The sequence below is a fragment of the Elgaria multicarinata genome, chromosome 5 (genome assembly GCF_023053635.1).
Source record: "Elgaria multicarinata webbii isolate HBS135686 ecotype San Diego chromosome 5, rElgMul1.1.pri, whole genome shotgun sequence".
NCBI lineage: Eukaryota > Metazoa > Chordata > Lepidosauria > Squamata > Anguidae > Elgaria > Elgaria multicarinata.
Window position 1 is genome coordinate 15,245,954 of NC_086175.1, and position 27,456 is coordinate 15,273,409.

A 27,456-nucleotide genomic window follows, 5' to 3' on the forward strand; every position below is an offset into this window, starting at 1 on the left:
TTCACACATTCCCCCCAAAAGCATACAAAATGCATACAAGAGTGCTTTACTCAATGGAACACTCACTTGCCAAAAACTGTACATTTGAGAAAGCACACACAAAAATGCATATATTTCAAAAGATGCATATAATTTGGGAAAAAAGATACAACAACAACAACAACAACAACAACAACAACAACAATAATAATAATAATTATTTATTTATTACATTTTTATACCACCCAATAGCCTTACTCCTGTGCCTGGCTGTGGGGAGGCCATCGCGGGTGGGGTGGGGTGGGGTGGGGTGGGGTGGGGTGACATGTGGGCTCACCATTGGCAGACCAGGACATGGTGCCATGAGGCTGGGAGATAAATCACTCTTATAAAACAACTTTTGCCCCTCCTAGCCTTGTCTTACTTGTGTGGCTCCCTCCCTCCACCCCATGAGCTTGCTGGTCACCATTAGGGGGCTGAGTAGGATTATTTTGCTCATAATTTGCTCATGAGTGTTTTTGGGTTTTTTTGCCTACTCCACACTGTAAAACAGGTGGGGAGTATTAATTAGGTTAATCTGGTTCCTGTTCATGGCTAGGTTAAGGCATCCAGAGTGGGGTTTTTATTGGTGAATAATCACAGGCAGTGCTGCAGTGAATGGTAATAACTGAGACTCCCAGCTCTGAGCCTTCTGGCCTAACTGGCAAGAAAAGGGTTACCTTTGAGGCCAACCCTCCCTGCCTACTCAGAGCCCTGCGGCCTGGGGGGAGGTGATACTGGAAGGCCTCCCTACCCCAAAAGGGGCAAGCCTATGGGATGGCAAAATGCCAGGTGCCACTGCATGGGCTATGAATGGCTTGCCTGATTCATACACCGGTCTGTAAACAGGCCTTAAAAGGATGCCTTCTAGGCTTTCATCCCCTTTGCAGATATTTCAAAAAATGTGGCCCTATTTTAAACCCACTTTTGTGTCTCTCCTCATTATTTTCACCCTCCACTTCCCACAATATTTTTTCCATTAAAACTGTTTTGAAATACATTTTGAAAAATAAAGGCCTCCAAAAAGAAGGCCACATGTAATAATATAACAAGATCACTAAAGAAATAGTCAGATCACTCAGCAGTTATTGTTCTTAGTCTATCATCAACACATTTGTGGAATAGCTAGAATCAAATAACCTTAGTAGAAGCTCAACATCTAATGAAATAATGAATATGCAACAATAATATCATTTTTATTATATTATTTTCAATCATTTATTACAATAATATAATATACAATATAGGAATTAGAACAGTTTATAGACTGAACTTAGTTACACTTTTATCCCCCTTCTTGCTGGACAACCAAAGCTGCTTTCAGAATACAGCCTATAAGTAAGCACAGGAGGAACTAATTGGGCAAGGATGGTCAACGTTTTGCCTACAATGCCTATCATTCCTCATGATTGGCTACGCTGGCTAGGGCTGATGGATGCTGTCGGCCAATACATCTGGAAGGCCACAAGCTGTCCATCCCTTTACTAGATAGCCTGAGTGAGCTATCATGAAAGTCATTTACACTTTGCCTCGTTTCAATCTGGAGTTTATAATCTTTGGAAATGAGCTCAGCAAGGCTAGTTCTGTTTGAACTAGCCTTGCTGTATAGAATAGGGATGGAAGAACCAGTGATTTTCAAGCTTGCCTAAATTCTGGGCATATTTTTGTACATGTTTTTTTCAAAAGTACTATTTTCCTCCTTTGACTAAAGCATGAAAGTGTGTGTATTGTGTGTGCATCTCAAAGTTGTTTTTAAAGCACACTTTATGAACATGACCACAAATTGTGAGACATTTCTCAGAATGCAAATACACACACATACTCCTCATGTACCCATGTTTTGTTAACAGAAACTAAATTCAAATACATACCTAAAATAGAGCCCAATTAGCCAGTCCCTGTGGGTCTCTCCTTTACTCTTGACTTGTGCTGGATAAAGTAGTAGGATACCAGAATCTAGAACAAACAAAAGAAGATTCACATACATGTAGGGTGACCATATGGAAAAAAGGACAGCAAGTGTATCTTTAACAGTTGCATAGAAAGGGGGATTTCAGCAGGTGTCATGTGTATGCATGCAGCACCTGCTGAAATACCCTGTTCACCATAATAGTTAAAGCTGCAGGAGCCCTGCCCTCTTTTGTATCTTCTCACTCAAGTATAGCTGCATGCATACAATTGACACCTGCTGAAATTCCTGTTTTTATACAACTGTTAAAGATACAGGAGCCCTGTCCCCCTTTCCATACGGTCACCCTACATACATGTGGCAATTGTATTGTACAATTCATCTCTTGGAGTATTCCCAGTTTCATTGTTGTTATGCCTGGAATCCAAGACTGTGGAGATGGGTCACAGGACTTTCCATTTTCTCTGTGATGGGCTCAAAGCCTTTCTGTTAGGGCCAGGACTGGTAACAATCATCCATTCTTGACCATAGGAATGAGCTCAATGCCTATATCTAAACTTTAAAGCCTGTATAAGGCCACTGTCTGTTTTGTGGTGACTTTAAAACAACATCAACAACATGAAAAAAACATGTTGCTGTTGCACCTGAGGAAAAACTAAGGGGGGAAATGTGGAACACAAAGGTAAATGGATGGTCTTAGGCAGAAAGAAAATGATTTTTTAAAGAAAAAACTGCAGACAATGAAACATGTATGGTACTGTAGAACTGGCAGCTGCTGAAACATCTCATAGTTTTAAATTATATATGAGTCCTTTTGATAAATTATTTTGGTCTTCAGCTATAATGAGAGTTATCTCAGAAAAAAAATCACCACATCAAATGTGTATACTTCTTATACAATAAAAAGAACAGATGTCGGTCTGTTTGAACACTGATTACTAGCAAACTGGAACCAAACAAGAGGAATGTTGCTTTATGCTAGTATTATTTCCCTTCATGCTGGATCCAGTGTTCATACAAGTATAGGAAATGGAAATAAAATGCACAAATAGGAAATATCTATATATCTATATTAACTGTGGCCAGGGAGAAAATCATATTATTTTGTACATAGCACCGCCATAAAAGTATATGGTGCTTTTGAGAAGTAACATAAACCAAATACAGCTCCATCCCTTAAGAGCTTAAAATAAAAAAAAGTTAGGTAGTGTGCATCTGTGGGGGAGACAACAGAGGGAGGACAGAGGGAGATGAGAGGAACCATAGTGATTTGCATAACACTGTATGCAAGACACCTTTGCTCAGAGTTAGGCCAGATCTACAAGCAGGATATGACACTTTGAAAATGGTTTGAAAACTGTGTATGGGTGTGTCCTGGGCCCCAACAGTTGTCAAAAACCATTATAAAGCAGTAGTGTAGATCCTGCCCTAGAGTATATCCCAACTTTAATACCTGGCATCCACATTTAGGGCTGGGTAAAGCTGCTGTCAACCCAGGAAAATTGCTGCTAGTCAGTTTAAATAAAATTCAACTATGTGGACCAGTGAGATAACTTAAGGCTGCTTCCTATGTCCTTTGAGTGTTTAAATTACTTCATAGTCATTAACTCAGTAATTTTTACAACAATCTGTGGCGTTACAACAACGACAACAACATTTTTTTTTTTTTTGCGGTCAATAGACCATTCCAACAAAAGTTACATACAAAGGCACTGAGCGTATAGTCAGCTATTAAAAAAACAAGTAATCATAGAGAATCTAATAGAAATGGTGAAGTGGCATTATATAGGGTCATGGTTCTTCATGGGTTAAAATAGAGTAGGCATACTTTTGGGGGCTGTGGGCACATTTGGCAATTTCAGACACTATTATGGGCACCACCACAAACCGATTGCCATGGGGCAAAGGCCATGTATTAATGAAAAACGTAGGAGGGCTAGGATACCTTGGTGGGCATACTGAAAGGTGTCCAGCAGTGTATTTGGCACCATGTTGCTTACCTCTGGGTTAAAGGGAGACTAATAAGTTGGAGTTCAACAAGAAGGACCATCTCTTCTGGGAGTAGTTCTTGAGTTTCCACTTCAAGATGGCTGAGGTTAGAATGGGATGGGTTTTTTTGACCCAACAGGGTAGAATTGTGTTTCAGGTTGGGGAGGAAACCTTTAGAATTGCCTTGCCTGGCCCAGGATTCATCGGATCATGATTCTGAGACTGCAGTGTCCAAGAACCCCATCCATCGTCCTGACACTGGCAGTCATAGTACCTGCAGAAAGCTACACCAGATCCTTCTGTACTGGTGGACAGTGAATCCCCTGGATGAGGCCCCTGAGAATGATGCATTCCCTGTTGGCTCTGAGGAGGGTCAATGTCCAGCCCTAGAGCACACCAGTGCTAGAAGGTGGGGGCAAAGGCTGCCAGCCAGGCCAGATCTGAACCTTGTGTCAAATCATGATAATTCCACTGTGGTAATGCTATATCCTTCTTGCACATTTCTTCCTCATAGGACATGCAATGAAAATTGTTGTAATATTTTGGGTAATTTGAAATAAAAGCAGGAAATAACACTATGAAACTGGTGTATGGAATGTGTAATGTGTCCCAATAGTTATCCGTAGGCTTCAATACCGCTATAAAGCAGTAGTGTTGATCTAGCCCCAGAGGCAAATTGCTCTTCTCAAGAATCACAGCAACCAGGCTCCTCATGAGTAAGGCCATCCTCATCAGGCAGACTTTTTACACAAGCCTGTGATGAACTTTAGCTGGGCCTTGGGTGGAGTTCAGGAACCTCTGGCTATATCAGATCTCAGCCAGGATCTTGATAGATGTTGGAAACAACACCATACCTCAGATTCCAGTGCCTTGTACTCTTGTTTCCTTGACCTTGCCTTGTAATTGAACATCTGTGGTACTGACCTCTAAACTCTGCTTCTTGGACTGTATTTCTACTTGGCTATTCTCCTGTGTTTTTACCTCAGCTGCACCTTTTGCTTGATAAATCTGTTCATTTGACCTTTAACTCTTTATTGATCCACCTTTGTATTTGCCTGTCAACTAATATGAAAGTGGAACAAGGGCTCCTACAAGGGTGAGAGAGGAAAAACTGAAAGACAAGGGAACAACAGAAGCCAGAAAGAATGCATGAAACCACAACTAAGCAATAGGTGGACTTACATACTAGTTCTACATGCAATGATATACCAGATACTGTGAATGCAGTGAACATCAAGAATAACATGGAAGAAATGGTAGCCAGACCAAAAGTGCAGCATAAAACCTCAGCACAATCAGAGTATGTGAGATCAAAACAAGTTATCAGAAGCTCTGGGGAGAATATGGGCCTGTTCAGACAATATGCTAAACCATGGTTAGGCCACTAACTCCTTTGCAGAAAATGCTTAGTGAATGTGTTTAAATTGTGGTTATTTATCCACCATGGTTAGGATTGGTTCACATGACTCGTTAAGCCATAAAGTTTAGTTCAAATGCTTAATCGCCATGGCTTAGCATGTCGTTCGAACATGGTGACTGTGGAACAATTAGCTGGAACCTATTCTTAGTTGGTGGCAATGGCCTGCAAAGGAAGCAGAAGGTAAGCAATGCCAAAAAAGAGGGGTATTTTGCAGCAGGATGCAGAATGACTACCATTGAAGAAATTATATAGGAACAACAACAAAAAAGGGCTAATGATTAGCAGTTTGTGGAACTCACATTTTTAGGATCTATATTGCCAACAGAACATATTATCTTGGTATACAAAAATAAAGGTAAATGGAAAAAAAGTTTGTTAGAATTGACGTGGGAGTTGAAATTGAATTGTCACTGCAATTCCTATAAAGGGCTATGACCCACATTGACATGGATGATAACAGCCAACAAATAAGCTAGTAAGAATACATTGAAAGTTTTGGGGCAGTTTCAGACAAAGGTGGAAAAGAGGAGAAGGTTCTTCTTCTGGGGTTGCCTGCAATGCAGCAACTGTATCTGATACAGTGAGAAGAACACCACACAAAACTAAAAATACTAATACTAAAAAAAGAGGGGGAAGCCTTCATAATGGTTTTAGTGTTTAGTTTACATGATTTCTTAGGGTTTATCTTGTGAAAATTGGCACATTATCTCAACTGGCTTAATATGAACATTTAGAATTTAGGCTGGCTGTCTCCAAGCAACTCTGTCCTACTGCTTTTACTGTTTTGATTCAACAGGAACTGTTCAAGGTGGGTAAATAAAAAATGGAGATGCAGTTTGCCCAGTTAGGGCCTTGCAGAGCTGGCATTTGCAGCACTACCCATTGAGGTGTATCTGAAGGTGTATCACAATCACATATCAAATTATTAATTGACATGTGAGCAAGCACAAGCAGCCCAAAGATAGTTGTGGCTATGTCCTCATATGAAGGGGCAGACAGAGGAGCCAAGTCCTCCTTTTTCCACCTCTAAGTCCAATCCATGCCAGTTCAATGCCCCCTTCAGGGGGAGATCTGTGTGTATTTTTGTGTGCATTTTTCAAATGGATGCATTAATGGGCACATGCTCCCCCCTTGATTAAATTATGTTTGTGCGAGGTTTAGAAATCGCCCAGAGAGCTTCGGCTATTGGGCAGTATAATAATAATAATAATAATAATAATAATAATAATAATAATAATAATAATAATAATAATAATAAAGAAATGTACACAGTGGGGGTTTTCGTGTGTGCAAATGTGTGCATGTTGTCAAATACTTTTTTTTATTTCATAAAACACATCACAACTCTGGAAATGTATGGATTTTCAGCTGCAAATTGAATTCAGTTCCACAAGGTGCAGATCAGTTAAATGTGTAAATAAACAAACTAACAAAAAACATGATGGACTGACTTTGTCACCCATCCCAAATTTCTCACCCATGCCTAATTGTAAGGTGCTGTATTGCTGGCGACTTGCTTAATGATATAAATATGCCATACGTTGCAGTAGAGAAGGACATCTCACAAATGAGATTGTCACTTCACTTGGTGTCAGACAAGGATGTGTTCTCGCCCCCATCTTGTTCAACCTTTATCTGGCAGACCTCCCTGTCTGGTTGGCTTCATTACCATCGCATGCACCCAAGATTGGTTCAACAAAAGTTTTCGTTCTTCTCTATGCTGACGATGCCGTTTTGATCTCCCAGACTCGACTGGGCCTCAAGAGACTACTAAATGGTTTTGCCAAATACTGCGAGAAAAACCTGCTGACAATTAACTATTCAAAAACCAAAGTGGTAGTTTTTGCCAGGAGGAAGGTAAGATTCCCCTGGTCCATGGGGGGAAACAGAATCAACCAAATTGACGCATATAAATACCTGGGCATATGGTTTCATGAAGCTCAAAACTGGAGGGCACATGGCAAACACACCAAGAGTAAAGCTGAACAAACTATTGGTGCATTATCCCGATTCTTCTATGCGAAAGGTGGGAAATATCTACCGGCAGCCATCCAGGTTTACAAAGCTAAAATAGTGTCTCAGACTCTATTTGGAGCTCCAATATGGTTCCCACACTTCAAAAGTTCTCTTGAAGGAGTGCAACATCTCTACCTCAGGCTTATATTTGAAGTCCCTAGATGTGTTTCTGGTGCTGCCCTCAACTTGGAGGCTGGACTAAGTACACTTAAATGCCAAGCTTGGATATTCACCATACACTACTGGCTCCGCTGTCACCTAATGCTCACCCCCAACTCCTTGGTTACCAAAGTCCTGTTAGAACCCTCCGAATCTCACTGGTCTAGGGCAGTGGTGCAAAAAGTAACCTCAATAGGGCTATCCCCTTTTTTCCTGCTATCTCTGGACTTGGACAGCGTTAAACAGATCACCAAACAGAGACTACTGGATATAGACCACCAAGAGCTCCGGGGAACTGCCTGGGGACCATGTTCCCCCCAATCATTGGGTCTCCCAGTCCCTTCTTGCAAAGACGGAATGCCATACCTGGGTTGGTTAACCATTCCCAAATACAGGAAAGCATTCACCCTAGCAAGATTTAACGTCCTCCCCTCCAAGTTGCTGGAGGGCAGATATAAGAAAATTCCATCCAAAAACAGATACTGCCCATGTAATAACATCGAGGTGGAATCCATTTTGCATGTGCTCTTCCATTGCAATTTTTACCAACAGGCAAGAAAAGACCTATTATGTCCTATTATGCAACGTCTCCCTGGACGATCCCCTGAGTCACTCCTGATTAGTCTACTTCAGGGCTCCAGTAAATCTACCACTGAGCAGGTGGCCAAATTCCTGAATTTGGCCATCCGCACCAGATCGCTTATGGATGTTGATTGCGTTTAAATCCACAGATTAGCAATTTTATTATCTATATATCCCTCCCTTTTTCACTATGCTAGGCCCAATAACCCAATTCTGTTCCCTTTTCAGAAACCAACAAATAACCATCTAGTATCTTTAGTGATTTTGTAACACTCCTTCTTTTTATCCCTACTCTGTATTGTTTTATATAATGGTGTATCTTCTTGTTTTATATTGGTCTGTTGACTGTAAATAAAGGAATACAATACAATGCAATAAATATGCCATCATATAAGGGTGATGTTCATAGGATATACCTCCAAGAAAAAGGAAGATAGCAAAGAGGGAAGTTAACTTGGGCATATCTACTACACACCTACAGTTGTAGAGGGCCAGACAGGGGGAGATCCCGGACTTACCTACTTCCAGGATCGTGACCCTGTTTCTACACATGGCACGGAACATCCTGGGAGGAAGAGGATGTTACACCATTTTGTTTTTGTTTTTCATTGGAAAAGAGCTCAGGAGTGCTCCAGCACAAAGGGTACGTTTTTAAAAACAAAACAAAAACCTTTCGCTCCCCCCCCACCCCTGATGGGCACGGAGCTCCATGGCCCGTGTCCAGTTCCCGGTTACTGGTGAGGAGCTGGGACGGAAACGGGATGCACAGCTACACCTCTCATGGTCTCCAGATCATCCCAGGATCGTGGGAAGAACCAGGATTAAAGTGTAGGGGCATATCCCAGGATCCCCTGTGCATCATGTGGACACACAGGGACAATTCCTGGGATATCACCCCATCTAGACATGCTCTTGATGCTAGAATAGAGACTGGTTTACATGCAAGCAACCCATCCAAGCCAGGAGAATACTTTTAATATGCCTCTAACCTGATCCTAATCATGTTTTCTTGGAAGTGCAATTTAAATTTATTTCTATGGGAGCTCATCCAAGAACTCAGGACTCTGTCTCCCCATGGGGGCAGAAAGGATTCCTGTTTTCCTGTATCTGAAGATGTCTGGTGAGCTTAAATGTTGGAGGAATCAAGTACTGTGTTCATTGGAATTACCCCTGAAATTCTTCTTTAAAACAAAACTGCTAGAGAACTTGAGGTTCCCTTTCAGGGGAAACATCTGAGGAATTTTGAGTAAAGCTAAAAGCCTATTGGTAACACTTGCAACATCTCTCAGCGAAATTTCCTCTTATCTCTGTGTTATTAGTGGATTTAATCTGAATAGAGTTGTACCATGAAATTAGATGCTCCTTCTTAGTTTTTAGGGAAGCCAAAAGAGGAAAAACAGAAACAAGAAAGGTGATTTTTTTTTTGGGGGGGGGGGTATTGTGTTGGTGGAATAAACTAAAACATTATGCTACGGAGAACAGCAAGTTGAGACAGAATTGAAGTTTTTGTATGGTGTGGGTCTCTGTATAGCTCTGTATAGCTAAAGTAAATTGTTTTGCTTCCCTGACGAGACTCGCCTGGCACCAACGCTGCTATCTTTTTGGTGCCAGGTTAAGACTTTCCTCTTTGCCCAGGCATATGGCAGCACATCTTAATCACCCACATGTTTAGTTTTTTAACAGTTTTTAATGCTTTATGTGTGTACGTTCTGTGTTTTAGAATTTTAAGTTTTGTATACTCATTATCTTAATTTCAGAATTTTTGTAAACCGCCCAGAGAGCCCTGGCTATGGAAGCAGTATATAAGTGCAATAAATAAATATATTCAAGCTACAATATATAATTATGTATTCATCTGTGTTAAGTGGACAATCTGATAGGAGCTGTTAAGCAAGACGAATTTGAGCAACATTCATTCATTCCAAAACACCACTCCAGTAAAATCAAATTAATGTTGTTGGTTTTTTATAATCTTAGAACAGTTGATAATAATTTTGTTATCCTGGAAATAACATTTATGTCAAATGAGAGATGTTTTAAAAATGGAGCCACTGTCCATTAACATTTGGAGACAAATTTGGATTTTCCTTCTCAGATGAACATCCAAGGAATTTCGAAGGTAGCATATGGTTTATCAAGGTGTTGTCAACGCATCCATAACTTGCCACAAAATATTGGCTAAAGCAACAGCTTTAGGGAAATTTAAAAGTTCCTACTGGAAGAAATAACTATGTTTCTGGAGTGAGAAGGGGAGCTTTGCACATTTGGGGTTGCATTCTTAATTTTGCATTTGGATCTGTTTGGCACAGAAAATACTAGGGCCGTAGCTAGACAGGACTTTATCCTGGGGCAATCCCCGGGATTGTCCCTGTGTGTTCACATGATTAACAGGGGAACCTGGAATCAGGGAGGGATGATCCCTCCCTTGCCCCGGGATATGCCCCTACACTTTAGGCCCACTTTTTCCATGGTCTCGGGATGATCCCGAGACCGCGAAATGTGTGGCCCACCATCCCGGTTTGTCCCAGCTCCTCACGGTTACTCACAAGTCATCGGTTACTCATCGGTGGTGGGAGTGTGTGTGGGGAAACTCTTACCTTTGCACATGAGCGCTCATGCGCTCCTTCCTCTTTAAAAAAACAAAAACAAATTGGCAGGCACGATTCCCTCTGAGGTTGTCGCACACTATGTGTAAACAGAGGGGAGATATCACAATAAAAATATCACAAGACCCTTATCCCTCCATCGCACTAGACTGGCAGGTCTAGCTGAGGCCAAAGTCTCAAATAATTTTCAAGATATCCCTTTATTTAATGACCTACTCTTCTTTATTATTCTTGTAAAATACCTGATTTTTGCTAATGTCCTTAAGTTTGCTCAAATTCATCTGAATTTGGCTTCTCTATCCAATACATGAGAGACGGACAGAGAGCATTGTAATGGCTACAAAAGAGTGAATGATGTGGTGCTTAAGTCTTGAGTAATCAAGTTATAAGAAATCAAATGACATACAACACTCATGAGTAAGCAACAAACCCGACTGTAGAGTTTGAAAGAGATGAAGAGGAAGGAAGTTCTGTCCTCCTGATGAATCAGTTTGTTTCAGTTTCAGCATATTAATTGAAATATATAGTCATTATAATTCGGTTTGAACTAGTGTTATTTGATGGTCTAATTAGACTAAACATAATATAGAAGGGTCCGCCTACAAGAAAATGATGAGAGGGAATAATACGAAGAGTAACTAGCTTTCAAGGATTTTGAGGGCGCTATAAAGCACTATTAATCTATCTCTCTTTCAGTTGTTCAAGTTTAGCTTTTTAGTCATGTGAAGTGCAGTCATTAACTATGAAAGAGAACTACTTCATTTTCGTGTGATGATTGTTGCCAAGAGAATTGGTTAACATTGTTTAAACATACAATCCAAACTCCACCGGGAACAATGTCACTCTTAAATACTTAATGTATGGCATAACCTATGAGGTGAGGCTGAAGCAAATGAATCCATTTAATTTACAGAAGAAAGACTGATGAATAAGGGATCACAGAAAAGGTTGGCCTGATAATATGCTTTACTCTTTTTTTATTGAGGATTCTTAATTAATCATTGGCCTGAGGTTTAATGACATTGTGTCCAATGTTGTTGTAGTCTGATTTCTGAGATACGTATCTGTTATCCCTTTGGGTGTAATGAGAAGCTTCCAGATAACTGTTGAATTTATGTAATAATTGCAGGGTCAGGAGTTGAATTTATAAACCAACAAACACATACATACACACACCCCCATTTCATCATTTGTAAGATGGCTGCATACATTATGCCTCAGTTTGCTGCTATTATTATTATTATTATTATTATTATTATTATTATTATTTTATTATTATTATTATTATTATTTATATAGCACCACCAATGTACATGGTGCTGTACATAGTAAAACAATAAAACAGCAACTCCCGGCCACATAGACTTCCATGCTGCAGTTGATACCACATTTTTGTCAGGGATTTGTAGGAAAGCCGATTTGTGGGACAGCATTCAAGGCCTGTGGCAGGACAAGGGATCTGTGCCATCCTCAGGCTACACTTTGGCCTGAGGCCTCTAGCATGGCAATTAGTCAGGTCCTCCATCAGTCAGAATGGTCACTCTCCCACACCATGCTGGAATCTTCAGGGCATGCCAGGCAGGGCCTAGTATGTTGTGGTGGTTTGTTGTAGTTCTAGACTGCCTTTCCGAAACCAACCAACACAGTTTTCAAAATTTGCAAAAGCTTAAAAAAACAAACAAACCACATTATAATCAAATGAACAAAATATACCCAAACATGGGGGGGAAAAAACCCTTAAAAGCCATAGCAACAATTTAAACAGGCATGTTTGTCTTGACAGTCTTCCTGAAGACAGAAAGGGTGGAGACCAGCATAACTTCAAAGGAAGCGCATTCCAGATTGTGAGCTCCTGGCTTTGGAGAGTGGCTCACCCATAATGGCAGGCTGGGTGCCTGAAAAAAGGATCTAATAGATTCCCACACTTTCACATGCAGATCCAGGGAGGGATAAATGAAGAGTCCCAAGTTTATCCCAAACTCTGGTGTCTGTGCCTTTATTCCATGCTTCCAATTTGGGATGAACTTGGGACTCTTCATTTATCCCTCCCTGGATCTGCATGTGAAAGTGTGGGGATCTATTAGATCCTTTTTTCAGGCACCCAGCCTGCCATTATGGGTGAGCCACTCTCCAAAGCCAGGAGTCAGGTAAACACACTCTTATGAGACTTTGAAAGGGTGGGAAGACCAAGCTGTGTCACCCCCGCCCAGTGATGCACAGCACTGAATAGTTGAGGCAGGAAGATCCCCAAAGGCAAACCATATCCTCACACGAGAGCTGCACAGTCCCTGAGGAGCAGGTCCTCCAGATATGCCAATCACTAAAAGGTGCCAGAGTGCCCACCATCCCTATTGTAATCTCATGCAAATTCTCACCCCCTCCCCAGTCAATCCAATCTAATCCATGTATTTACTCACCCTCCCTAATCGTAATTCCAGTATGGAGTAGGCAAAAACCTGTACACAACTGTGAATTCATGGCAGGTAAAATTCCTACTCAGTCCCCCATCCAAAGGGAGTGAATGGCTAATCCCATACTAGTTAAGAGGAAGGAGGGAGGGAGCCGGAAAGCAAAAGAGGGCGACCTTCGGCAGGGCAGGTCTTTATAGGCTCTGACCCGCTCATGCCTTATGCTGCTCATCTTTCATCCCTTACTTTCCACCCACAAAATCCCACCCTCATGTCAAAGCCTTTCCAGCTGGGTGGGAAGCAGGCATCTGGGAGCAATGCAGGAAATAGTCCTTTCCCATGTACCCAAGTGGGCCTCTGCTAGAGATGTGTGAATCAGCAAAAGCTGAGTTCACCAAAGTTCTCTAAATTCCATCTTGAAGCTTGTTCTGACTCAAGTCCATATCATATTGTGAGCTTTCTTTTCTTTGTTTTGCATGAAAATCTGTCTGTATTTTTGTGCATATTTTTAAAATGTTCACATCAATTGTCCACATCTTTGAATGCACACATTCTTCTTGCATTGATGAAAGCAGATTTCTGCACATTTTTCAAAAGTACACTTTTTTTCAGGCACATTTTTCATGCACCAAGTGGTGGTGGAGGAGGGTATCCATGAATTCCATTGCAGCTGAGTTCATGTTCAGTCCAGAAAGTGTGAACTCAATAAATCATGATCAATAACAAACTGAAATGAATTTCTCATACATCCCTGCCCACTGCAAGCAAGAGGAACTTCAAAAGGCCGTCTCTTACTGATCTTAATAGGTGAGCAGTTTTATACGGAAATAGGTGGTCCCTCAGACAGACAGGCCCTAAGCCATTTAGAGCTTTAAAAGTTAAAACCTTGAATTGAGCCCAGAAAACTATTGGCAACCTTCACAGATTTTTCAGTATTGGGGTAATGAGGTCATGGTACAATGCACCACTTAGCAGCTTGGCAGCTGCCTTTTGCACCAATTGAACCTTCCAGATGTTCCTCATGGTTAACCCTATTTAGAGCATGTTGTAATAGTCTAACCATGATGTAAGCAAGGCATAGATATCTACTGCTGTATCAGATTGACTCATGAAAAATTGCAACTGGAGCATTAGATGTAGTTGTGCAACTAAAGTGCATGACACCACTTTCATTTGAAGGTCCAAGGAGAAAGTAGGATCAAGGTTCACTCACACACTACAAACCTGACCTTTCAAGGTGTTGTTGTCTCTAAGCACAATAGCCTCATACTGGATGCATGATTGCTCACTATCCTGCATGTAGGGCAGGTATAGAACAGACCATGACAGACTTTGCTATAATGCTAGGAGAGCACAGATGCTATTATTATTATTATTATTATTATTATTATTATTATTATTATTATTATTTTATTTATTTATTTATATAGCACCATCAGTGTACATGGTGCTGTACAGAGTAAAGCAGTAAATAGCAAGACCCTGCCGCATAGGCTTACAATCTAATAAAATCATAGTAAAACAATAAGGAGGGGAAGAGAATGCAAACAGGTACAGGGTAGGGTAAGCAGGCACAGGGTAGGGTAAAACTAACAGTAGAAAGTAACAGTAGAAGTCTGCACAACATCAAGTTTTAAAAGCTTTAGGAAAAAGAAAAGTTTTTAGTTGAGCTTTAAAAGTTGCGGTTGAACTTGTAGTTCTCAAATGTTCTGGAAGAGCGTTCCAGGCGTAAGGGGCAGCAGAAGAGAATGGACGAAGCCGAGCAAGGGAAGTAGAGGCCCTTGGGCAGGTGAGAAACATGGCATCAGAGGAGTGAAGAGCACGAGCGGGGCAATAGTGTGAGATGAGAGAGGAGAGATAGGAAGGAGCTAGACCGTGAAAAGCTTTGAAGGTCAGCAGGAGAAGTTTATATTGGATTCTGAAGTGAATTGGAAGCCAATGAAGAGATTTCAGAAGCGGAGTAACATGGTCGGAGCGGTGAGCCAAGAAGATGATCTTTGCGGCAGAGTGGTGAACAGAAACCAACGGACTGATGTGAGAAGAAGGAAGGCCAGAGAGAAGAAGGTTGCAGTAGTCCAACCGTGAAATAACCAGTGCATGAACAAGCGTTTTGGCAGAAGAGACAGACAAAAATGATCGAATCCTGGCAATATTATACAGGAAAAATCGACAAGATTTAGCTACTGCCTCAATATGAGGAATAAAGGAGAGCGAGGAGTCGAATATAAAGCCAAGGCTACGAGCTTCCTTGACCGGAGTAAGCGTAACATCATTGACAGTAAGAGAGAATGAGAGATGAGGAGAAGGTTTAGGAGGAAAAACAAGCAATTCAGTCTTTGCCATGTTAAGTTTCAAGCGACGATGAAGCAGCCAAGCTGAGATATCTGAAAGACATGCCGAGATACGATCGTGAACATCAGGAGAAAGTTCTGGAGATGACAGATATAGTTGTGTATCATCGGCGTACAGATGATATTGGAGGCCATGAGATTGAATAAGCTTGCCCAAGGGCAACATGTATAAGGAAGACAACAACGGGCCAAGCACCGAGCTTTGCGGAACCCCTACTGAAAGGGGAAAGGAGGAAGACGAGCTGCCATTAGTCAACACGCTGAAAGAGCGACCCGCTAGATAGGAGGCAAACCAGTTATAGACAGAGCCACAAAATCCAAGGTCATGAAGGGAATCTAAGAGAAGATCATGATCAACCGTGTCAAAGGCTGCAGTTAGATCAAGGAGAATAAGAACGGAATATTGGCCTTTAGACTTGGCAGTAAGGAGATCATTGGTGATCTTAGTAAGGGCTGTTTCGGTGGAATGCAGGGGACGGAATCCAGATTGAAATGGATCCAAAGCAGAGTTACTAGAAAGAAAGTCAAGACATCGAGAGTAGACCGCCCGCTCCAGGATCTTTGAAACAAACGGCAACAAAGAGACAGGTCGGTAGTTAGACAGAGATAGCCTATCAAGAGTAGGTTTCTTGAGAATGGGAGAGACTGTAGCATGTTTAAAAGCAGAAGGAAATGAACCAGAGGACAGAGATGCTATGATATTTTAATGTTGTCTGCATTTCTTTCAGTTTGGTATTTCAAATATCAGTTGGGGTGGCAAAGAGATTAGGGTAAGACTAAATGAAGTCCTGCTTTGGGAAAAATTCAGGGGAATTTGTTGTAACTTTCTAATATCATTTCAGAGGTATAGAAGCATTATCAGTACAGGTCAAACAGTCACCCTTCTAAAGAAGTCAACATGTTTTGTGGCTTGGGCATGCATGCTGTATGCTGAGATTGATGTGTTTATGACAACAGCAACTGATGGTGCTATATAAATAAATAAATAAATAAATAAATAATAATAATAATAATAATAATAACTCAGTGAATAGGACCAGCAAGCTGGCTAAAGATATAGGGACAATCATATGTTTTTGTAGGGAAACAGTCCATTCCTCTTTCCCAAAATGGTGCCACTGATTTATTTTGGTTGGTCATACACTATGTTGTTGGGATAAAATTGTCTTGATCATGACCTTTGTGCACTGAGGTATATCAATGCATTTAAATCAGCTGTAGAAAGAAAATTTCTGTTCAGTCTAAAAGACTGAAATACATCCCAAGGGATAATTATATATTCCAGTTGATGACTCTTTAGGCTTCTTCTTATTTTCTTTAATTAGGTCTATTAGTTGCACAACATTGCTTTGCAGGCTAATTCCTGTCAAAATGAAATTTGTATTAGTGCCCTCAAATAAACCGGAGGCTACTTATCTATGGAATTCTTTCACATGATTTTAAGAAAAAGTAAGGTTCAAGAATGACTTTTAAGGTTGTTTTTGTTTGTTTATAAAACCTTCAGTAAAAAGAAATGGAAAGCACATTTGGAAGGTAACAAACCATTCAGACGTATAAATTCTAAGGATGGCAACGCTTGACCAAATTCATGGTATATACACTGTAATTAAACAGTGGCTAACATGTAATTTCCCACAGAAATTCAATAAAGTAATTTAAAATATATTATGGCTGCAAAAGCACAGTCATGGCAATTAAAGCTGAAAACAATGATAAAAGACTGTTTTCAGATGTCAATAAGTTCAAACAAAAATAAGAAAAAGGAAAAACAAAACAAAACACAAGACAATATAACTTTCAGGTTGAAAATACTTCCAGATGACATCCAGAGCAAACAGCTTGTTATTGTTGTTAGCAACAACAGTGATATTATTGGCTTGTGTCTAATGTTGCCCTTCCATGAACAGAAGAATCCTTCTGTTTGTGGAAGAGTCTTTGATCTAGCAGAGGCTTCCATTATTGGAAGAGGAGGGGGAGGTATTTTTGCCAGTTCCCCCTGCAACCCACCATGCCACTTCCATGCTGTTCTAGAGGGTCTCCCAGCCCTCTGAAGCATACGTGAGCAAGAAACAGCCAAAAAAAGAAGAAGAAAAATGCTTCCCGTATTCTTCCATTTTATTTGTACATCAGCTTTCCACCCAAAAATGGCACTCAAGACAGCTTACAGAACCAGAAATGGATTAAAACAGTCCTTTAAAATTCAATAAAAACATAATACTTCATTTTATTTTATTTTAATAAAAACAACACCCAGTGCTAGGGATGGCTGTTGTGAGGAAATGTGGCTTTCTTGGCCTTGCCAGATTTCCCCCAGAGCCCCCAGCCCAATTTACATTTGCAAGGCAAGCCACAGGCTTTCCCCCTGAAATCCAGAAAGTTTCTCAGATTTTTTTTTTTTAATTCCCCATTTATGCAAATTGCAGCTGCAATTTGCACAATTTACAACTATTTTGGCTGTAATTTGCTTAATTTGCACAAGTTGAGGCCCTAAAATGATGAATTTGCACATGTTTTACCTGTAATTTTCACAAATTTCAGCCATAATTTGCACAAATTAAACATGTTATATGCACAATATGTGCAAATTAAGCAAATTATGGCAGACATTTGCACAAATTGCTCTGACATTCCTACCCAAACCCACTTACAGGTTATAGTCCTTAAATATGACAGAGAGAGCAAACTTAGCGTCCCTTTGGAGGGAGTTCCCTAGCCTACAAGAAGCCACCGAAAGGCACCCTTTTTGGGGTACCAAAGAATCCTCTGAAGGTGGCAGTCTCAAAAGATTGGTCTCTCCAGAAGGTCTGAGGAACTGGGCAGGGTCATGTAGGAAAAGGCAGTAGCCTAGTCCTAAACCATATAGGGCTTTATATGTCATAAATAGCACTTTGAATTCTTTCTGTTAGACTGGTAAACTCTGAAAAAAACAACTGGTAGACTCTGAAGCGGTTGTAACGAGGGAGTCCCATTTCTCCTTGTAACCGTCCTGGGTGAACAGTCTGGCCACAGCATTCTGGATGAGGTGATTTTTCTGGACAATATTCAAAGGCAGCCACATGTACAACACATTACAGTAGTCTAAATGGGATCTAACTAAGACATGTGTGACCGTTGCCAGATCAGGTGTCTCTAGGAATTGGCGTAGTTCGTGCACTAGCCTCATCTGTGGAAACACTCCTGGCCACCACCAAGACCTGGGAATCCAGTTTCAGGGCCAAGGCCAAGAGCATACCCCACCCAGGACAGGTTGAATCCCCATTCCCTGATCTGCCTTTAGTGGAGTTATCCACCGCTCAAAAAGATTCCACCCTCTTGTATTTATTTATTACCATTACTACCTATGTATCCCACTCCTTTCCCCAAGGAGGGTGCAATACATGGTTCTCCATTCATTCCTGTTATACTCACAACTGCTGTCAGGTAGGCTAGGGTAAGACAGAGTGACTGGTTGAAGGTGATCCAGAGACCTTTGTGACTGACTGGAGATATGAATTTGGTCTGCCTGTCCTCGTCTGTCATTCTAACCACTTCAGCAACATTTGCTCTAAGGTGAGCTTGTAATAATTAACATATTATGTATGGTATAGTACAATGCAGGCCTCTAAAATGCCACCATTTCTAGGTAACAAGTAAAAAAAATACGTTTTTTATAACTTGGAGAAGAGTATCAATGGGCCACAAATGATTAGCATGAGTTATGTGGGCATGCAGGTTAGTAGGTAGAGAAATCATTATTTTCTCCGTCTTATCTCCCGAGATACAGTGTGGTGGATAATAGCCTTACAGGGATGTTATAAGAATTAGTTATTGTAAAATGTAGGCTCTTTGGTGGCCAATAAAATCAACAATAAAATCAGGGAAAATAAATAAAACATAGTTCTTCATCGTGGTCTCTATGCATCACACATATGGGCTTTGCGCCTGCGCAGAGACCAGACCGGAATCTCCAATAGCTTAGGGAAACGCTTTTGGGCGGGAACCCCTCCCCCACGCTACCGCGCATGTCCACGGGGTTCCCGCCCTTCCCTCAGTTCTTCGTCGTCCGCCATCGTGCTTAGACGTAGAAACCGTGTTCTCTCCAGCTTGTTTGCTACTTACCGTTTTTTACCTCGCTTTTGACTTCTCTTCTGCACTTTTTTCTCTTTCTTGTCTTACCTAAAAAAAAAAAAAAAAAAAAATTCTTATATATTTATCTATATATATTGTTGTTATTCCTTCTTTTTTTCCAACGATCACCGATCGCCTGAGGCGCCTGAGGCGCATGGCCGTAAGGGCCCCCTTCAGAAAGTGCGTGAAATGTGGCGCTAAATTGCCACCTAAGGACGGTCACTCGCTGTGTGTGTTGTGTTTGGGCGAGGCGCATAAAGTCCAACAGTGCCACCATTGTATGGCGTTTACCAAACAAACACGGAAAAATAGATCAGATAGACTGCGGTCTATACTGTGGGAAAAGGCTCTGCGGGCAACTGAACCTACGCCTCATAAGCGTAAGGAACAACACTCCTCGAGGGCAATGGAAAAATCCCTTAGCCCAGAAATTCAATCGATTGTGGTTGGTGAGGAGTTGATGGCGGATAACAGGGCCATACCCCTGACGCCAGGCCGATCCCTAGCGGCTTCCGCAGCCAAGAAGATTTCGAAAAAGGCTCGGACCCCTAAATCGGCGGAACAGCTTAAGAAAAAGAAGAAAAAGAGGAAGGACGCTGAAAAATGCTCCACCTCGAGGGTCGATACCCTATCTTCGATACCCGCTGAGCCTACCGGGTCGGCGCCGACCTCGGTATCGACGCAATTGCCGCTACCAGCACCCTTACCGACTGCGAGGAGCTCCATGTCGGAGGGTGAAATTCGGGACTCCACATCGGTTGTATCCATACCATCGGCTCAGGTACCGTGCACGACTGAGCTGGAAGAGTCGACTAGGCTTGTTCCACATCGGCAACATCGATCTCCTGGCCCGGTTTTTGATCGAAGGCACCGATCTCCTGGTCCGGATTTTGATCGAGTATCTCAATACTCTGAACACCAACGTGACTACCCTTATGATTGGGAGTATTATCGGCCCCGGGACTATTACCCATCTGACCACAGACGATATGAACATTTTGCACAACCTCCTCCGAATTCGAGAGTCCTGCAGGTTCCTCCAGATCCTCGATCCTATACGCCTCGCAGCCGTGATAGTAGGGTTGGGCGAATAGAGCATCGTTCGATACCGACCGCTACGGTTGTCGCTCCTTCACCTCAGCAAGAATTGGTTTTGCAGCCAGCACATCAGACGGTGCGGGCGGCTCAAGACTCTCCGGATGAGGACTACAGGTCTGACTCAGACTCCGTAGTATCTGTAGCCCCATCTATGCCTTCACCTGATGACATTGTAAATGCTCATGAGCCTGTCTCTGCATCTGAAGATGTGGGAAAATTCTCAGATCAGGTACTCCGAATGGCAAAATCTCTAGGTCTCGATATCGACCAGCCAACAGAGATTGACGATGACCCGATCTATGATGTGTCTCGAACGGAGTCTAGCTCTACCATAGCTATTCCTTTACCTCCTACACTACGAAGGACTGCACAAATCTCATGGAAAAATCCTTGCGCAGCTCAGTCCACATCAAAAAGATTAGAGTCAATGTATAAGGTCAAAGAAGCCAATGCCGAGTTTCTATTCCAGCACCCGAAACCGAATTCCATAATTGTGGAATCTGCTCAGGGAAGATCCCAGAAGGTGCACTCAGCCCCCACGGACAGAGAAGGTAGAAAGTTAGACTACCTGGGCAGGAAGGTGTATGCTTCATCTTCTCTTGGAATACGAACCTCTGCGTACGAGGCTACCATGGCCAGGTACCAGATATTCATCCTGGAAAAATTGAATTCTCTATCTGACCATCTGCCTGAAGATAAACGGGAGTTAGCGAGAATCTTCCACACTGAGGCAACGGCAATAGCCCATCTACAGTTAAACTCGGCAAAACATCAAACGGATTCCCATTCCAAATCAATGATGGGTTCTATAGCCCTTCGACGTCATGCTTGGCTGAGATCAGCCAACTTGACAAACGAAACTAAGACCAGAATAGAGAGCCTGCCTTTTGACGGAGAGGGGCTATTCAATAACAAAACCGACGAGTCTTTAGATTCGATTTATAAGGCTCGTACGACCGCCAAAAAGATGGGTTTCTCACAACCCCAACCACAATTAAAGCAAAGGCGCTGGACTAGACAACCGTACCAGCAGATCCAACAGCGTCCCCAGTTTGACAAGCAACCTCCAAAACAGCAACAACAGATGCAGAGAAAGAGACCTTATCAAGGTCGATACCAGCAAAGCAGACATCAGCCGGATTTCTCAAAGAGGCAGCGGCTTTGACTTCTCCGTACCAGGCCTACTACCCTTTACAGACCGTCTAGCACCCAAGTACCATCAATGGGAGTTCATAACATCCGACTCCTGGGTGCTCACTATCATCAAGACGGGTTACGCCATCGAATTCGATGCCCTTCCTTTCTCTTCGGGAGTGAAGATAACAGCACCATCCCCTCCTCTGCTGCTCGAGGTACAGACCTTACTATCGAAGGGAGCCATCTCTCCCGTACCTACAGAGGAGCTCAACCAGGGATTTTTCTCCCGTTACTTCACGGTCCCGAAGAGAGATGGAGGTCTTCGACCGATCATGGACTTAAGACAACTGAACAAATATATCACCCCAAGGAAGTTTCGTATGACAACAGTCACTTCTATCCTCCAACTGTTGCATACAGGGGTTTGGTTCGCGGTAGTAGACCTGAAGGATGCGTATTTCCACATCGCCATCAGGAAGTCGCATCGAACTTACCTACGGTTCTCCATCGGCGTCGAGCAGTTCCAATTCAACGTTCTTCCTTTCGGCCTCGCGACGGCGCCGAGGGTTTTCACGAAGGTGATGGCTGTTGTGTGTGCCCACCTGCGGAAGAAGGAAATACATGTTTATCCATACATAGACGACTGGCTCCTGGTTGCGGAGGACAGTCACACGCTCCAGGAGAATATAGCCACGACTCTAGAACTTTTAGAATCCCTTGGCCTGTGGGTCAATCAGGAAAAATCTATACTGACTCCTCAGCGAACGATAGACTTCATAGGAGTGACTCTGTCGTCTCGAGATGGAAGAGCTTACCTCCCGCTTGCGAGGGCAAAAACACTTCGAGAACTGATTCTCGATGTCGAAACCCAGGCAAGACCTTCGGCATGGACAATCCAACGATTGCTGGGTTTGATGGCGGCGACGACCGCTGTCATCAGATTCGCCAGATTGCGAATGAGGATTCTTCAAGGGTGGTTCTTGAAGACCTTCGATCTTCGACGCAACGCTCGCAGGACTTACCTTTCGATACCGAGTCAGGTCCGGGCGTCGTTGAGATGGTGGCTTTCGATGGGAAACCTCCTGGAAGGGATTCCTTTTCAGCAAAGAGCACCATCGCTTACTATCACGACAGACGCTTCTCTCGATGGATGGGGAGCTCATTGCAATTCGCTCACCGTCCAAGGTCGATGGTCCCCTCTGCAGAAAGGGGATCATATCAATCACCTAGAACTCTTGGCTGTGGAAAATGCTTTAAAAGCGTTTGCCCAGATCATCGAGGGCAAAGACGTTCTGATTGCAACAGACAACACCACTGTTGTCTGTTACATAAACAGGCAAGGGGGAACGAGGTCATACCCCTTAACCCGCTCTGCACTCAGGATTTGGAATTGGTGTATAAGGAGACAAACTTACCTGACTGCGATCCACGTAGCGGGGAAGGAGAACATCGTAGCGGACTCCCTAAGCAGGTCCTTCCACGTCGATCACGAATGGGAGCTCGATATCGAAGTAAGAAGCAACCTCTTTCGATATTGGGGCGATCCGTCTGTCGATGTCTTTGCCACTGCAGAAAACGCAGTTTGTACCAACTTCTGCAGCAGAGCAGGAAGCGGAAGGAACTCGCTAGGAGACGCCTTCGCAAGAACCTGGACAGGGGGACTACTATACATTTTCCCACCGTTCCCACTACTGACAAAAGTCGTGGCCAAGATAAGAACAGACGGCACAAACTGTATTCTGATCGCGCCGTGGTGGCCTCGACAACCATGGTTCCCTCATGCTCTTCGACTGTCGAAAAGGGATTACATCGAGCTACCATCGATACCGAACCTTCTGTCTCGACACCAAGGCAGAGTTCGACACCCAGACCTCTCGACACTCAAGATGACGGCATGGAGAATACTGCCATAACCTCCGGTATCGAACAGTTGACGGTACAGAGTATTTTGACTGCATCGAGAAAACCTTCGACAAGGAAATCATATGCGGCTAAGTGGCAGAGGTTTTCTAAATTTGCGGTGCAAATGAATCACATCGCTGAGGCTTGTCCCATGTCTGTGATTCTAGAATACCTACTCTCACTGTTCCAAGGAGGCTTAGGACTTTCGTCCATCAGAGTCCATTTGGCTGCCATCACTGCTTTTCATGAAGGTGTAGAAGGGTTCTCGCCTTTCACCCATCCTACATCCAAGGAATTTTTAAAGGGTTTGAAAAACACCATACCGACTACTAGGAACATCGTACCATCGTGGAGCTTGTCGGTGGTGCTCCATGCATTGATAAAGAAACCCTTTGAGCCCATGGCTACAACGGACTTAAGACTCTTGACTCTCAAGACTGTGTTTCTGGTAGCCATAACTTCAGCAAGGCGTGCAAGTGAGCTTAGAGCTCTAAGAATTGATGCGCCATATACAATTTTCCATAATGACAAGGTCGTGTTGCGAACAGACCCATCCTTTTTACCCAAGGTCGTGACACCCTTTCACTTGGCTCAGGACATTATTTTGCCAGCCTTCTTTCCAAACCCTACAACGTCTACAGACACTGCTCTCCACATGCTGGACGTTAGAAGAGCTCTTTCTTTCTATAGAGCTAGAACTGAAGGATTTAGAAAATCCAAACAACTATTCGTATGTTATGGTGAGCCTTATAAGGGACTCCCGGTGTCATGCCAGCGATTGTCACGCTGGATAGTAGAGACAATTGAACTTGCCTACTCTATCTCTAAGCTAGAGATACATCGACCTGTGACAGCTCATTCAACCAGAGCGATGTCGACGTCGGTGGCCTTCAGCAGGGGTGTTCCACTTCAGGACGTTTGTAAGGCTGCGACTTGGTCCACCCCTTCTACATTTGTCAAGCATTATAGCTTAGACACTCGATCCAGACATGACTGTTCGTTTGGAAGGGCGGTGCTCTCGGAAGTGTTGAAATAGTACACCAACCCACCTCCAAGGTATGTGAGCTTGCTACTCGCCCATATGTGTGATGCATAGAGACCACGATGAAGAAATGCAGGTTGCTTACCTGTAACTGTAGTTCTTCGAGTGGTCATCTATGCATTCACACAACCCACCCACCATCCCCTCTTGGTGGTGTGATATTTGATAATGACATAGTTGACTATAGATTTATTTTATCTTATTTATTGATTTACACTCATGTTTATGGGGGCACGATGTCGGACTCCTGTAAACTGAGGGAAGGGCGGGAACCCCGTGGACATGCGCGGTAGCGTGGGGGAGGGGTTCCCGCCCAAAAGCGTTTCCCTAAGCTATTGGAGATTCCGGTCTGGTCTCTGCGCAGGCGCAAAGCCCATATGTGTGAATGCATAGATGACCACTCGAAGAACTACAGTTACAGGTAAGCAACCTGCATTTATATCCAGTCAATGTCCTTCCACTGATAGTAGGCATCCATCAATGGACTGGGGAAGTGAGTAATTTCCAGGAATTTCTCCTCCCCTGTAGTTCCCTGTGCCCTGCACAATCTGCCCCATAAGGTTGGTGGACCCTTCAGGACATTGTGGGAGGCTGCAGCTGAAAGGGGGAATCACCGAAAACTCCCATTCCACTGACAGATGCCATTCATCTGAACATCCTGCACTAATGAGATACCACCTAGTAACAACCCATACATTGAAAAGCAGCCAATCCATCAAATAATAAAACTAGAATGACTCACATACTACAAAAGCCTGCTTTATTTTTTTTTAAAAAAAGGTTTGGCCAACTGCCAGGTGGCCACAAGTGAATGGGTGGCCTGTTGGACTCTTTGCATAAGTATGAAGGTTATCAGTAAGGAGAACACCCTGTCCCTTGAAGCCCACCAAATCTCTGATGGTGGGATATTCAAGCACTTGATGATCTCCCTTGAGGATCTCAAAGAGGTGTGGGACATGTGGGATGAAAATTCCTTCAGGCTCCTCAAGCAGTCCCTCGGGATTACATTAATACTTCTCATGAAGCACTTTTGTTCTGAAAAAATGCATTATAACGACACTAAGTAATGGTGGGGTGCAGGTATTGAGGGAAGTGGGGGAAAAGGTTTCATTGATCCTTAAACTCAGCATTCTTTGTGTACAGAGTAGGATTGTGCTGTTAAAACTGGTAATAAGCATGAACACATATGATTTTATTCACTATTTTCTATCTTATATTGGCTTGTATTCATCATTGAATTGTGAATATCTAAATCATCCCGCCCGCCCCCCAAAAAGATGAACGAGCTTCCCCAGTTTTGCTTCATGATTGGCTTGTTTTTTCCTATCTTTTTTGGATACCGCTTATGAAAAGAAAATCTCTGCCCAAGTGCTCCCTTTTGTCTCATACTATAAACCAGGGAGGGTTGTTTTTGCAACACCGTCCATTGGTCTTACCTTTTCCAAAGCTTACTACTGGGGATGGAGAAAGGGGCCAGTGGCTGAGTGGGTTGGCAATAAAAGCAAAGATTAGCAGGGAGAGAGGCCATGGTGGAGGCCTGTTCTTTCAGGCCTGGACTCGCTTTGCGGCCTTCTATTTAAGGCAATTCAAGCTCTTAATGTCTCTAAAATATATTGGACTGAATACAACTAACTCTACATAGGAATGTGGCCAATGAATGCCCATGTCCATACTAAAGCACTCTGTACACTAACAACCCTATTAAATAAATACACTACTTTTTAAAATTAGGACTATTTTATTTGTTTCTTAATTGAGCAATTATGAATATGGCAATATTACTTCACCCAAATTCATTAGGACATCATGAGTTAATTCCTATTCAATTACAACAAAAGTTCAGTTCTGCCATTTATCACCTGCTACCTTTTTTAAAGAATTAATCATAAAATAATGATTGCTTCATTTTTAAGTCCATTAAGAATGATTAATGCATCCATATTCACTCTTTTTTCCTTCTTCTCAAAGTCATGCCTAGTATGGAAGAAGTGTTTCACAAATTGCCAACCTCATTCGAATTTGCACTTTTTTGTGGGTGCATTTATCCAGTGTTCTCCAAACATTTGATAGTTGAGGCACACTCTTTTTATTCTAGGAAAATTGGAGGCACATCTTAGTTTTATTATTATTTATTATTCATTTATTACACTTATATACCACCCCCATAGCCAGGGCTCTCTGGGCGGTTTACAGAAATTCTAAAATTAAGATCAAAACGAGTATACAAAATTTAAAATTCTAAAACACAGAACATACACACATAAAGCATTAAAAACTGTTTAAAAAACTAAATATGTGGGTGATTCAGATGTGCTGCCATATGCCTGGGCAAAGATGAAAGTCTTAACCTGGCGCTGAAAAGATAGCAGCGTTGGTGCCAGGTGAGCCTTGTCAGGGAGATCATTCCATAGTCTGGGGGCCACCACTGAAAAGGCCCTGTCCCTCATTGCCATACTCCGAGCCTCTCTCGGAGTAGGCACCCGGAGGAGGACCTTAGATGTTGAACGTAGTGACAGGGTATATTCACGTCGGGAGAGGCGTTCCGTCAGGTATTGTGGTCCCAAGCCGTGTAAGGCTTTATTGGTCAAAACCAGCTCCTTGAATTGGGCTCGGAAACATACAGGCAGCCAGTGCAAGCGGACCAGAGCAGGTGTTATATGGTCGAACCTTCTGGTTCCCAAAATCAATCTGGCCGCTGCATTTTGCATGAGC